The 14,471-nt window shown below is 41.9% G+C and overlaps 1 protein-coding gene across 8 annotated transcripts in view; it reads left to right on the top strand.

Moving 5' to 3' along the window:
* GAPVD1 (GTPase activating protein and VPS9 domains 1) overlaps nt 1-14,471 on the top strand; it is a 112,254-nt gene that overhangs the window by 21,583 nt on the left and 76,200 nt on the right. For 2 of the 8 annotated variants that reach the window (XM_025359749.1, XM_025359753.1), the window contains exon 3: nt 8,909-9,025. The exons of 4 other annotated variants lie outside the window; for them this stretch is intronic. The gene's annotated coding sequence lies outside the window, so the exon portion shown is untranslated. Of the gene's footprint in view, nt 1-7,834; nt 7,957-8,908; nt 9,026-14,471 lie in introns of all 8 variants that reach the window. 2 more of the 8 variants (XM_025359756.1, XM_025359752.1) reach the window with 1 other exon arrangement.

Here is a 14,471-nt window from a genome sequence, read left to right as displayed (position 1 = left end):
AAAAAAAAAAAAAAAAAAAAAAAAAAAAAAACAGTTCTGCCAAAGTGTAGGCATCAGTATGTAAAAATCTTTCACATATGTAATCCTCAGGTAACATCATGATTTTTCCCAAATGTGCTTACTATTTGAACTATTATTTATTCAATGCCTTTTTTTTTGAGACAGATTCTTGCTGTGACATTCAGGCTGGAGTACAATGGCGAGATCATGGCTCACTGCAACCTGTGCTTCCCGGGGTCAAGCGATTCTTCTGCCTCAGCCTCCTGAGTAGTTGGGTTTACAGGCATGTGCCACCACGCCTGGCTCATTTTTGTATTTTTAGTAGAGACGGGGTTTTGCCATGGTGTGAGGCTGGTCTTGAACTCCCAACCTCAGGTGATCCATTCACCTTGGCCTCACAAAGTGCTGGGATTACAGGCGTGAGCCATTGCACTGGCCAAAACAGAGTTATTACAACTATTTCAGGAATGTTATATAGAATAAATGAGAAGAGCCGGGCACGGTGGCTCACATCTGTAATCCCAGCACTTTGGGAGGCCGAGGCGGGCGGATCACCTGAGGTCAGGAGTTCAAGATCAGCCTGACCAACATGGAGAAACCCTGTCTCTACTAAAAATACAAAATCAGTTGGGCGTGGTGGTGCATGCCTGTAATCCCAGCTACTTGGGAGGCTAAGGCAGGAGAATCACTTGAACCCAGGAGGCGGAGATTGTGGTGAGCCGAGATCGCGCCATTGCACTCCAGCTTGGGCAACAAGAGCAAAAGTCCATCTCAAAAAAAAAAAAAAAAAAAAAAAGAACAAATGAGAAGAATAAACGAGACCAGCCATGAAAAGCCCGTAGTTGGTGCCTAGCACCTGGCAAGCCTGAAATGTGTGGTAGTTATTGTTTTTGTTTCCTAAGCACCCTTATTCTTTACTGCTGATCAATTAAAACTCTTCAAGCTCAACTGTTACTACTTCTAATAGCCTAAAAAAAGATTTGCTATTAGGTGGAAGTCAATATAGAAAGTAGCTTTTCTTAAACCATTCTGGCTAGAAAATGTGTTTCCTTTGCTTTAGTTGATCAGAAGTTAGTGCAAAATGTAATATAGCTATGGAAATTTTGTTTCACGAAGTTTCTGTATTTCATTTGTGATCACAGTGAACTGAAAGAAAAAATACTTTTAGTGTGATAAACACCATAATGTGTTAACAGATGTTAATGGGTTCTGGAACATCATATGGGAGCTGTTCCCTTTTCTAAGCGATGGTGGTTAGAGATTGTGATAATTACAGTGTTCAAATGCTGCTCTCAAGTTTGTATAATTTTTCTTACTGAAAAAAGTTGCTAAATCAGATACTTGAATTTAGAAGTATATTATTTGTTTAATTTAAAAGGTAGACTTAAATTTTTATTATTTTTGTGGAGACACAGTCTTGCTATATTGTTCAGGCTGGTTATGAACTCCTGGCCTCAAGCAGTCGTCTTGCCTCAGCCTCCCAAAGTGCTCGAATCACAGGTGGGAGCCACTGTGCCCAACCTAGAGTTTATTTTTTAGAACAGTTTTAGCTTTATAGAAAAACTGAGATGATGGTACAGAGACAGCATCAAGATCACGTCTTCCCGTTATTAGCATCTTATATTAGCATGGTACATTTGTTTCAATTATGACAATTTGTTGCAATATCGTGAACTAATATCGATACATTATTATTAAATAAGGTTCATACTTTATTCCAATTTCCTCAGTTTTTACTTAGTGTCCTTTTCCTGTTCAGGATCCCGTTCAGCATACTATGTTACATTTAGATGTTATTGTGTAATTTTTAATTAGATTGTCTTGAATTAGATACATTCATGTATGAGTGTGGATGAAGCACACTCTATTACTCATAATGCTCTTAGATTAAAGATAATTGGCTTTTTTTTTGGATGGAGTCTCACTCTGTCACCCAGTCTGGAGTACAGTGGTGAGATCTCGGCTTACTGCAACCTCTGCCTCCTCCCTCATTCAAGCGATTCTCCTGCCCCAGCCTCCCAAGTAGCTGGGATTACAGGCACCTGCCACCACACCTGGCTAACTTTTTTAAAATTTTAATTTTAGTGGCTCACGCCTGTAATCCCAACAGTTTGGAAGGCCGAGGGAGGCGGATCACAAGGTCAAGAGATTGAGACCATCCTGGCCAACATGGTGAAACCCCGTCTCTACTAAAAATACAAAAATTAGCTGGGCATGGTGGCGCATGCCTGTAATCCTACTCAGGAGGCTGAGGCAGGAGAATCACTTGAACCTGGGAGGCGGAGCTTGCAGTGAGCCGAGATTGCGCCACTGCACTACAGCCTGTGGGACAGAGCGAGACTCCATCTCAAAAATAAAATTAAAAAATACATAAATAAAAAGTTTTAATTTTATTTTTAAGTTTTAGTAAAAATGGGGTTTCACCATGTTGGTCAGGCTGGTCTTGAACTCCTGATCTCAAGCAATCTGCCCACCTTGATGTCCCAAAGTGCTGGGAGTACATGCATGAGCCACCACTGCCGGCCTGATAGTTGGCTTTTAATTTTACTTTAGTAAGTCTTTTACACATGTAGGTTTCATAATGTTAGCAGGTAGTCTGTTTTACCTCTTTAGTTATGACTTTGATATTTCCCACTTACTTTGATGAAAAGGTCATTTTGGTCAATTTTGTTATGTACTGGATATGGCGTCTGTCTCATTACCCCTAGGAAATGATAAAAAGTTACCCTACCTTTTAGTTGATAAGAATAATGATATCTTACACTGTGCAGCAATTTACACCTTACAGTTATCGTACAGTATACCATCTGAGATAGATAAGGGTATCATCCCAGGTTTGAAGATGAGGAAATAAACTTTGGTGAAGTGCCTAGCCACAAGTCACGTTGCCAATAGGTGTCAGAGTTCAGTCTTAAATTCATCAGATCTTCTGACTCCAGTTTTAGTATTTTTTTGCCTATGCTAATTAAAATAGTCTCTGTAGAAAATAAGAAAGTGGGAAAAGGTCTTTTTTTTACTGACTTTCTAACATTATCTCTGAAATTATGTGGTTAATAAAGAGGTGATTCATTTGTTTACTTGAATTCTAGCTGTTAGAGTTTATTTTTATTTTTTAATTATTTTTAATTATTTATTTATTTTTGAGATGGAGTTTTGCTCTGTTGCCCAGGCTGGAGTGCAATGGCATGATCTCGGCTCAACGCAGCCTCCGGTTCCTATTTAAGCAATTCTCCTGCCTCAGCCTTCCGAGTAGCTAGGATTATAACATGCATCACCACACCTAGCTAATTGTGTATTTTTAGTAGAGACTGGGTTTCATCATGTTGGTCAGGCTGGTCTCGAACTCCTGACCTCAGATGATCCACCAACCTCGACCTCCCAAAGTGCTGGGATTACAGGCGTAAGCCACTGCGCCCAGCTTATTATTTTTATTTTTTAGACAGGGTTGTGCTGGGTTGCCCAGGCTGAGGTGCAGTGGCACAGTCTTGGCTCACTGCAGCCTTGACCTCCCCGGCTCAAGTGATCCTCCACCTTCAGCCTCTGGAATAGCTGACACCACAGGCGTGCATCCTCACACCTGGCTATTTATTATTATTACTTATAGAGACGAGGTCTCCCTGTATTGCCCGGGCTGGTCCCAAACTCCTGGGCTAAAGTGGTCCTCTCACCTTGGCCTCCCAAAGTGTTGGGATTATAAGTGTGAGACACCACACCTGGCCTTACTTTGAGTTTTGAACTGCTAGATACATATCATTAGTTTGGGATACCATTAATTAGAAATTCTCAATAGCAAAAACTTGAAATGTGATTCTTATCCCATAAAAAGTTGGAAATATTTTTTTCCTACCATAGAGACCTTCTCTTTAGTCAGAGGAGTTCATTTAGATATAGTTGTTAACATTTGTAATATATATATTCTCCCTGAAACTTTTTTTTTCTTTTTTTGATATGGAATCTCGCTCTGTCACCCAGGCTGGAGGGCAGTGGCATGATCTCGGCTCACTGCAGCCTCTGCCTCCTGAGTTCAAGTGATTCTCCTGTCTCAGGCTTCCCAAGTAGCCAGAGCTACAGGTGCGCTCCACCATGCCTGGCTAATTTTTTTGTATTTTTAGTAGAGATGGGGTTTTGCTATGTTGGCCAGGCTGGTCTTGAACTCCTGACCTCAAGTGATCCATCTGCCTTGGCCTCCCAAAGTGCTGGAATTACAGGCGTGAGCCACTGGGCCCGGCCAGAACTTTTTTTTTTTTTGAGATAGAGGGTCACTCTTGACACCCAGGCCGAAGTGCAGTGGTACGATCTCACGTCACTGGAACTTCCACCTCCCAGGTTCAAACAATTCTCCTGCCTTGGCCTCCTGAGTAGCTGGTGGTGCACACCACCATGCCCAGCTAATTTTTTGTATTTTTAGTAGAGATGGAGTTTCACCATGTTGGCCAGGGTGGTCTCGAACTCCTGACCTCATGATCCGTCCCTCTCAGCTTCCCAAAGTGCTGGGATTACAGGTGTGAGCCACCACGCCTGGCAACTTTTTTTTTTTTTTTTAAAGAGACAGGGTCTCATAATGTTGCCCAGGCTGTTCTTGAACTCCTGGCCTCAAGTGATCCTCCCTCCTCGGCCTCCCAAAGCACTGACTGACAGGCTTGAGACACCACACCTCTGGCCTCCTTGGAAGTTTTAATGTGTAGTCATGGGTCGTTAATGAGAGGGATACATTCTGAGAAATGTGTCATTAGGCAGTGCCATTGTGCAAACGTTATAGAGTGTGTTTACACAAACTTAGGTGGCATAGCTCTCTGCTCTCCTAAGCTATATGGCATAGCCTGTTTGCTTCTGGGCTAAAAACCTGTATAGCGTGTTACTGTACTGAATACTCTAGGCAGGTGTAACATAATGGTAAGTGTTTGTGTATCTAAATATAGAAAAATGGTACAGTAAGAATATGGTATGAAAGCACCATTCACCATTATAATCTCATGGGCCCACTGGAGTTTCACCATAGTTGACTGAAATGTCTTTATGTGGCGCATGATGGTATTTTGTAATTCATAAATTTCACCTTGTCAGGCAGTGCTTGCTCTCTGTGCTTTGTGTTAAAGTGGGTATGCTTGCTTATCAGGGGTTGACAGACTTTTTCTGTGAAGGGCTAGATAGTAAATATTTTGGGCTTGTGGGCCACGTGGACTGTGGAGGACTCTGGCAACTATTCAGCTCTGCCGTTGTGGCATGAAAGCAGCCATATATAATATATAAACAAATAAGTATGGCTTTGTTCCAATACAACTTTTATTTATACAAACAGGCAGCAGGCTAAATTTGGCCTGAAAGTCATATTCTGCTGGCCACTCTTCTATACCATTATAGAAGGATATAGAAATCTAGTGTGCTTCACTCTTGCCACTAAAATCTCCTTACTGTGCTCTCAGTGATAAGTGTTAATGAGTTGAAAAACTTGAACTTCTCAAAATCTGACTAATATGCATAGGCATAATCTATTTCTTTTCTTTTGAGGTGGAGTCTCTCACTGTCACCCAAGCTGGAGTGCAGTGGTCCGATCTCGGGTTCAGGTGATTCTCCTGCCCTCCGGGTTCAAGTGATTCTCTTGCCTCAGCCTCCCGAATAGCTGGGATTACAGGCGCCTGCCACCACACCTGGCTGATTTTTCTGTTTTTGGTTAGAGATGGGGTTTTGCCATGTTGGCCAGGCTGGTCTCAAACTCCTGATCTCAGGTGATCCACCTGCCTCGGCCTCCCAAAGTGCTGGAATTACAGATGTGAGCCACTGTACCTGGCCCATCTATTTCGTTTTTATAGAAAATGTGGCAATGCTGTTGAACTTATTTTATTTTATTTATTTTTTGAGACAGGGTCTCATTCTGTTGGTCGGGCTGGAGTGCAGTGGCTCAGTCTTGGCTTACTGCAGCCTTGACCTCCCTGCTCAAGTGATCCTCCTACCTCAGCCTCCTGAGTAGCTGGGACTACAGGCATGCGCGCTCACATTCAGATCAGTTTCGTGCTCTCTGTAGAGACAGGGTTTCGCCATGTTTCCCAGGCTGGTCTCAAAATCCTGGGCTCAAGCGATCGACCTGCTTTGGCCTCCTGAAGTGCTGGGTCCATAGATGTGAGCCACTTCACCTGGCCATATATATATTAATATATGTGTTTTGAGACAGGACCTTGCTCTGTCGCCCAGGCTGGAGTGCAGTGGTGCGATTATAGCTCACTGCAACCTCTGCCTCCAGGGCTCAAGCAGTCCTTCCATCTCAGCCTCCCGAGTGGCTGAGATTACAGGTGTGCACCACCATGCCCAGCTAATTTTTTTTATTGTTGTTCTTTTCTTTGGTTTTTTTTTTTTTTTTTTTTTTGATAGAGGTGGAGTTTTGCCATGTTGCCTAGGCTGATCTTGAACTCCTGGGCTTAAGCGATCTGCCTGCCTTGGCCTCCCAAAGTGCTGGAATTATAGGCATGAGCCACCACTCCTGGCCAGCTCTTGAACTGATAGATGTTCAAAGTCTAGTTGCTTTTTTTTACTACAAAATGAAACTCTCTAACTTAGAAACTGCTCGTGAGTTTCAGGAAAAAATTTTATTTGTTATTTTAGGTGTGCCTAATGTTAATTTAAAAATTCTTTGATTTTACTTATGTTCTTATTCATAGAGCAACTTGTGACAATGCAGATATTAGCAAAGATAAAAAAATACTGAGAGCTGCTTATGTTTGGCCATGGTTTGGGGGCTGGTAATACATAGGCCTAAGAGATGCCCTATGCCTTTGAGGACACAGAAAGACAGGATATAGACATTAAAGATGAAAGTGCAAAAAAAGATTTCAAATTGGTGGTATCAAAAGTTTCGCCAGGCTCGGTGGCTCACGCCTGTAATCCCAGCACTTTGGGAGGCTGAGGCGGGCGGATCACCTGAGGTCACGAGTTTGAGACCAGCCTGGCCAACATGGCAAAACTGCATCTCTACTAAAAATATAAAAATTAGCTGGGCATGGTGGGGGGTGCCTGTAATCCCAGCTACTCGGGAGGCTGAGGCAGGACAATCGTTTGAACCTGGGAGGCAGAGGTTGCAGTGAGCTGAGATCGTGCCATTGCACTTCAGTCTGGGCAACAAGACTGAAACTCCATTTAAAAAAAATAAATAAATAAATCAGTGTGTCAGGAGTTCAGAGTTGAGATTTATTGCCATGTGCATACTGTATGGTTGGAAAGGAAGGTTTTATTGAGTCTGGTCTTGGAAATTGGAACATCTACATAAGAGGGGGTCAGATACAAATTTAGAAACATGACGATGAACTGAAAGTAAAAATGGGTTGGGCACAGTGTCTCATGCCTGTAATCCTAGCATTTTGGGAGGCAAAGGCAGGTGGATCACTTGAGCTCAGGACTTTGAGACCAGTTTCTGCAACATGGCTAAACCTTGTCTCTACAAAACATGTGAAACTTAGCTGGGCATGGTGGTGCATGCCTGTAGAGGGAGGGTGCTTGAGCTGGGGAGGCACAGAGCCAAGATGGTGCCATTGCACTCCAGCCAGCCTGGCGACAGAGCAAGACCTTGTCTCAAAAACGAAAAATAAAAGAAAAATGGGAAGGCCAGTTTGGCAGGAGTAGGAGAGTTTTTGTAGGGAAATAGTATAAATTAGGATTGGAGGGGTGGATTGAAGCAAGATTGTACTTTGAATATTAAACCAAGGACTTTGGAAATTATCTCTGAGGGGTAAAGCATAGCTGAAAATCGTGAGCACCTTTGGACCTTTATTTCTACTTTAAGCTATTTATTATCTTATTTTATTTTTTAAATTTATTTTATTTTATTTTATTATTAATTTTTGAGATGGAGTCTTGCTCTGTCACCCAGACTGGAGTGCATTGGTGTGATCACGGCTCACTGCTACCTCTGCCTCCCAGGTTCAAACAATTCTCCTGCCTCAGCCTCTTGAGTAGCTGGGATTACAGGCATGTGCCACCATGTCCAGCTAATTTTTGTATTTTTAGTAGAGACAGGCTTTCACCGTGTTGGCGAGGCTGGTCTCGAACTCCTGACCTCAGGTGATCTGCCTGTCTCGGCTTCCCAAAATGCTGGAATTACAGGCACCGCACCCAGCTAAAATTTTTTTTTTTTTAACCTTTCCTATGGTGCTGAGAGAAATGGCTTTTAATAGACTTTTCAATTCTGAAATTCTGTCGTGATATTCAGATGTTTTGCAGGTAGAGGAAATAAAGAATTTAAGCTCAGTGAAGAGATAAGGGCTGGAGACACTATGTTTTGTGTGGTATTTGCGTGTAAACTCAAATGAAGTAGATGTTACCAGAAGCCAAATACGGTTCTGTAAAAACCAATAGGTAACAGGAACTTTAAGGAGTAAATTTTTAGCAGAACTAGAAATTAAAGTAGATGTTACTGACAAAATGTTTAGATTAGTTGATTGAGAGCAAATGCTTCTTTTGAGTCAGACAGAACAATTTGTTTGAATCTTGACTTAGCTACTTACTAGATGTGTCAACACTTTTCTCAACTGTCAAATGAGGATAATGAGAGTAGACCTATCATAGGATTCTAAGAGTTCAATTAGGAAAAAGAATAGCAGAGTATTTGGCATAACTCATAAATAAATGCTAGTTTGATATTAATATTATTATTGTTTGATGGTCATATTGTTACTTTTCAGGAAACAAACTGATTTATTTCCTAATGTCTGTACTTTTCTGTTGTCTTTAGTATTGTAAAAATTTTCCTTTTAGTTATTCACGTATAAATTTTATTTAAGCTATTCCTGGTGACCCTTAACTCCGCTGATATTATAGTGGTGGCTTAGAAAAGCAGAAAAAATTGGTATACTTTTAAAATTATCAAACCCTTTTCCTCAATCATTGGTTTTTGTGTGTGTGTGTGTGTTTTTTGAGACAGGATCTGGCTCTGTCACCCAGGCTCAAGTGCAGTGACGTGATCTCAGCTCACTGTAACCTCCACCTCCCGGGTTCAAGCGATCCTCCCATCTGAGCCTCCCAAGGAGCTGGGATTCAGGTATGCGCCACCATACCCGGCTAGTTTTTGTATTTTTAGTAGAGGTGGGGTTTCACCATGTTGGCCAGACTGATCTTGAACTCCTGAGCTCAAGTGATTTGCCCACATCAGCCTCTCAAAGTGCTGGATTGCAGGTATGAGCCACCATGCCCAGCCTCATGTGTTAATTTTTTAAAGTTATATTTGAAGATTTTAATTTCTAAATTGCATGAGTTGGCTCATATGTTGCTGTGTCATTGAAAACATGTTATGTTCCCTTTCTATCTTGAACAATATTTCAGTTGTAATTGGGTCGTGAGCTCCTTGAGGTTAGGCGATTTGGCTAGGCTCCAGCGAAACTCTGTCATATATTTGTTCAGTTACATTTAATTAAGCAGCAAGAAAGGCACAATTTGAGAATTTCTAAAGTATTTTACCCCATTTTTAAATTATGAAATATTTCTAACGTACAAAAACCATTGAAAGATAGCACAGTGATCCTTATATACCTACCACCTCAGTTCAACAGTTTACATTTTGCTATATTTGAAAAAATTGTCTTAATGTTTTTGCTGAACCATGTACAAGTTGCAGACATCCTAACGCTCGCTCGCTCGCTCACTTGCTTGCCTTTCTTTCTTTCTTTCTTTCTTTCTTTCTTTCTTTCTTTCTCTCTTTCTCTCTTTCTCTCTTTCTTTCTCTCTTTCTCTCTTTCTTTCTTTCTCTCTCTCTTTCTCTCTCTCTTTCTCTCTCTCTTTCTCTCTCTCTCTTTCTTTCTTTCTTTCTTTCTTTCTTTCTTTCTTTCTCTCTCTCTCTCTCTCTCTCTCTCTCTCTCTCTTTCTCTCTTTCTTTCTTTCTGAGAGGGTCTTGCTTTGTCTTTTTTTTTTTTAGAGAGGGTCTTGCTTTGTCACCCAGGCTGGAGTGCAGTGACACGATCTTGGCTTACTACAACCTCTGCCTCCCAAGTTCAAGCGATTCTCCTGCCTCAGCCTCCCAGGTAGCTGGGATTACAAGTGCACGTCACTATGCCTGGCTAATGTTTGTATTTTTAGTAGAGACAGGGTCTCACCATGCTGGCCAGGCAGGTCTTGAACTCCTGAAGTGATCCTGCCCTCCTCGGCCTCCCAAAGTGTGAGGATGGCAGGCCTGAGCCACCATGCCCGGCCCTAGCATTTTATTTCTAAATATATACATGGAGTGTGCATCTCTTAAAAGCAATGTATTCTCCTATGTAATCACAATACCAATATCACACCTAATAATAATTAACAATACTTTTCTAATATCATCTGGTATCCAGTCCATATTTAAATGTCTCCAGTTGTCCCTAAAGTGGCTTTTCTTTCTTTTTCCCCCAATCAAGAGCCAGTCAAGACTCTTGCATTGCATTTGGTTATGTTGTTTTAGTTGCTTTTAATCTAGAACAGTTTCTCTTAACCTTTTTCTCCCATTATAGCAATATAACTATAAGACAAGCAGGAAATCTTGTAGGCAAATACATTTTAGAATTCATTTGATTATTTAAAAAAAATTATCAATGATTTTGTAGAAGAATGTGTAAATTTTATTTTATTTTATTTTATTTATTTATTTTTTGAGACAGACTCTCATTCTGTTGCTCAGGCTAGAGTGCCGTGACACAATCTCAGCTCACTGAAACCTCTGCCTCCCAGGTTCAAGCAATTCTCTGCCTCAGCCTCCCGAGTAGCTGGGATTACAGTCATGTGCCACCACGCACAGCTAATTTTTGTATTTTTAGTAGAGACAGGGTTTCGCCGTGTTGGTCAGACGGGTCTCAAACTCCTAATCTCGTGAGCCACCTGCCTCAGCCTCCCAAAGTGCTGGAATTACAGGCATGAGCCACCTCACCCGGCCCTAAGAATGTGTAAATTTTAACAATTATTTGTTGATTTTCTACATTTATGTTATCTTTGTAGCCGTGAGGGTTGTTATGAAAATATATGTAAACATCTATGCAAAAACTCTAAAGCAGGGACTCTCAATAACTTTATTTTTGTTTTTTGTTGCCCAGGCTGGAGTGCAGTGGCGTGATCTTGGCTCCCAGGCTTAAGCGATCCTCCCACCTCAGCCTCCCAAGTAGCTGCGACTACAGGCGTGTGCCACCACACCTGGCTAATTTTTGTATTTTTAGTAGAGACAGAGTTTCACCATGTTTGCCAGGCTGGTCTCAATCTCCTGACCTCAGGTCATCCACCCGCCTCAGCCTCCCAAAACACTGGGATTATAGCCTGTTTTTGAGATGTGACAAATTTCCTCAATATGTTATAACAACACAAGTGAATTTAAATTTGTTTGGAGTGTTTTACTTTGTATAGAATTTTGTAGTACCCTGAGAGTTAAAAAAAAAAAAAGTTTACCCAGGCATGTAATCCCAGCACATTGGGAGGCTGAGGCAGGAGGATTGCTTGAGCTTAGGAGTTCAAGACCAGCTTGGGTAACTTAGTGAGACCCTATCTCTGCAAATATTTAAAAATTAGCCAGGTGTGGTTTCACACGCCTGTAGTCCCAGGTACTCAGAAGACTGATGTTGGAGGATCACTTGAGCCCAGGAGGTCAAGGCTGGAGTGAGCCACAATTGTGCCAGTGTACTCCAGCCTGGGCAACAGAGTGAGATCCTGTCTTTAAAAAAAAAAAAGTCCCGAGAATCACTGCTACAATTACAGAGAAACTTATTTGAACATTAATTTTGGTGTGGTAAGCCTGCTTATATTTAAATTTAAATAGGAGAAGTGGGTACTTGCTTTTTTTGTTGTTGTTTTTTGAGACGGAGTCTTACTCTGTTTGCCCAGGCTGGAATGCAGGGGCATCATCATGGCTCACTGCAGCCTCTGCCTCCTGGATTCTAGTGTGCAACCTCCGCCTCCTGGGTTTTAGTGATTCTCCTGCCTCAGCCTCCTGAGTGGCTGGGATTACAGGCACCTGCCACCATTCCTGGCTGATGTTTTTGTATTTTTAATGGAGACAGAGTTTTACCATGTTGGCCAGGCTGATCTTGAACTCCTGACCTCAGGTGATCCACCCACCTTGGCCTCCCAAAGTGCTAGGATTACAAATGTGAGCCACTGCTCCAGGCCAGAAATCAGTACCTTTTACTTTTTCTTTTTCTTTTTTTTTTTTGAGATAGTGTCTTGCTCTGTTGCCCAGGCTGGAGTGCAGTAGCGCGATCTCAGTTCACTGCAACCTCTGCCTCCCAGGTTCAAGCGATTCTCCTGCCTCAGCCTCCCAAATAGCTGGGATAACAGGTGCACACCGCCACACCTGGCTAATTTTTGTATTTTTAGTAGTGACGGAGTTTCACCATGTTGGCCAGGCTGGTCTCGAGCTCCTGACCTCGTGATCCGCCTGCCTCAGCCTCCTGAAGTGCTGGGATTACAGGCACAGAAATGGGTACTTTTAAAGTCCTTACTCTGTGCACATTATGAGGAACTCAGTGTTGAATCAGACACGATTTGTACTCTAGAGCAGTGCTATTCAGTAGAACTTTCATCGTTCTATGATGGTGGAAATGTCCTATGTCTGCATTGTCCAGTGTAGTAGCTGCTAGCTACATGTGGGTCCCCAGTACTAGGAATGGCATCTAGTATGACTAAGAAACAGAATTTTAAATTACATTGTTTTTATTAAGATATAATTTGCATACCATACATGTTGAATTTTAATTTAAAATTTAACTTTAAACAACCATATGTGGCCAAAATATTGTACAGCACAGCCCCTAGAGTCTTTAAATCTATTGTGGGAGGGTGATGGGATGTAAACATGTGAAATGTAAGTTAGTAAAATATTTAAATAATAGGGCAATAGCATAAGTGTGCTGCAGGACATGTATAGTTGCCAGATTAACAGCACAGGTCAGGTGCAGTGGCTGACTACTGTAATCCCAGCACTTTGGGAGACTGAGGTGGGAAGATCTCTTGAGCCCAAGGGTACAAGACCAGACTGGTATTGCCTCTACTTAAAATACAAAAAATTAGCTAGCAGCATGCCTGTAGTTCCAGTTACCTGGAAGACTGAGGTGGGAGGATCACCTGAACCCAGGAAGTCAAGGCTGCAGTGAGCCATGATTGTGCACTGCACTCCAGCCTGGGCAATGGGAGTGAGACCCTGTCTCACGCCAGAACAGAAGCAAAACAGTGCAGAAATGCAGGAGCATGTGAGACACCAGCAATCAAGGAAAGATTAGTGTTTGGCATATCAAGTAAGGTATTTTTATGAAGTCAAAGGTTCATACAGTGTAGCAATGGAAGGTGGCCTGGGAAGATAGTTTGGGACCAGATTTTAGAAGGCTGTACATGTTATAAACCTAAGTAATCAACTGTTCTCCTGAAGGTAGTGGGAAGCCACTGAAGATATCTTAGGCAGAACAATAATATAATTTTGATGGCAATTTAGATGTATTAATGTGGTTGTGTGTTAAGAAATAATTGAGACAGATTGGCCTCAGGGATGGAATGGAAGTTCAGATGAGAGAGACTCTGTGAAGAATGCTGGCTGTCAACAGGCAGCAGTTGGTCAGAAGATTTAAAAACAAAAAAAGAGGGCCGAGCGCTGTGGCTCATGCCTATAATCGCAGCACTTTGGGAGGCTGAAGCAGGCGAATCACGAGGTCTAGAAATTGAGACCATCCTGGCCAACACGGTGAAACCCCGTCTCTACTAAAAATACAAAAATTAGCTGGGTGTGGTGGCACGCCCCTGTAGTCCCAGGTACTCGGGAGGCTGAGGCAGGAGAATCGCTTGAACCCGGGAGGCGGAGATTACAGTGAGCCGAGATTGTGCCACTGCACTCCAGCCTGGGCGACAGAGCAAAACTCCATCTACAAAAAATAAAAAAATTAAAAAATTAAAAAAAAGAATACCGCTGGAAATACAGCAAGCTGCTTCTTCCCTGTTGGAAGAATGGTATTGAGTTATTAACAGAGGTAAAAAAGTTTCTAAGGAAAACAGTGGTTTTAACATAGTTGAATTTAAAGTTGTGGAAGATTATCTAAGGCATATTTCTGAGTGACAACTGTAAAGAAAGGAGTGCCTCTAGGTAGATCAATATGGATTTATGAGTTTTTCATGTAGACATCAGGGTAATAGCAATAGTGTACTGACTCTATCACCTCTCACCTGTATGACCTTGAGCAAATCCTTAGGCCTCAATTTTCTTAGCTACAAAATACCTATCTTGGAGGGATATTATGAAAACTAAATGTGCAAAGTTCTCAGACCCATTCCAGGCACAGTTTTCAGTTTATAAACTGTTTTCTCATTTGATAGTTGTGATGAATAACCCCTCCGTATGGAGGTGTCAGCACCTTGTATTTCCTGCCTTTTAACTTCTCTGGAATTTGCCATGTTCTTTCCATTTCCCACTGTCATTTCTTGCCTATCAGCAATTTCTTTGTCTCTCTTTGTCTATTCCATCCCCACCTCCTCATACTTTTCCTTGGTACCAGAGA

The sequence above is a fragment of the Theropithecus gelada genome, chromosome 15 (assembly GCF_003255815.1).
Source record: "Theropithecus gelada isolate Dixy chromosome 15, Tgel_1.0, whole genome shotgun sequence".
Taxonomy (NCBI): Eukaryota; Metazoa; Chordata; class Mammalia; order Primates; family Cercopithecidae; genus Theropithecus; species Theropithecus gelada.
This window is presented reverse-complemented; position numbering and strand designations above follow the sequence as displayed.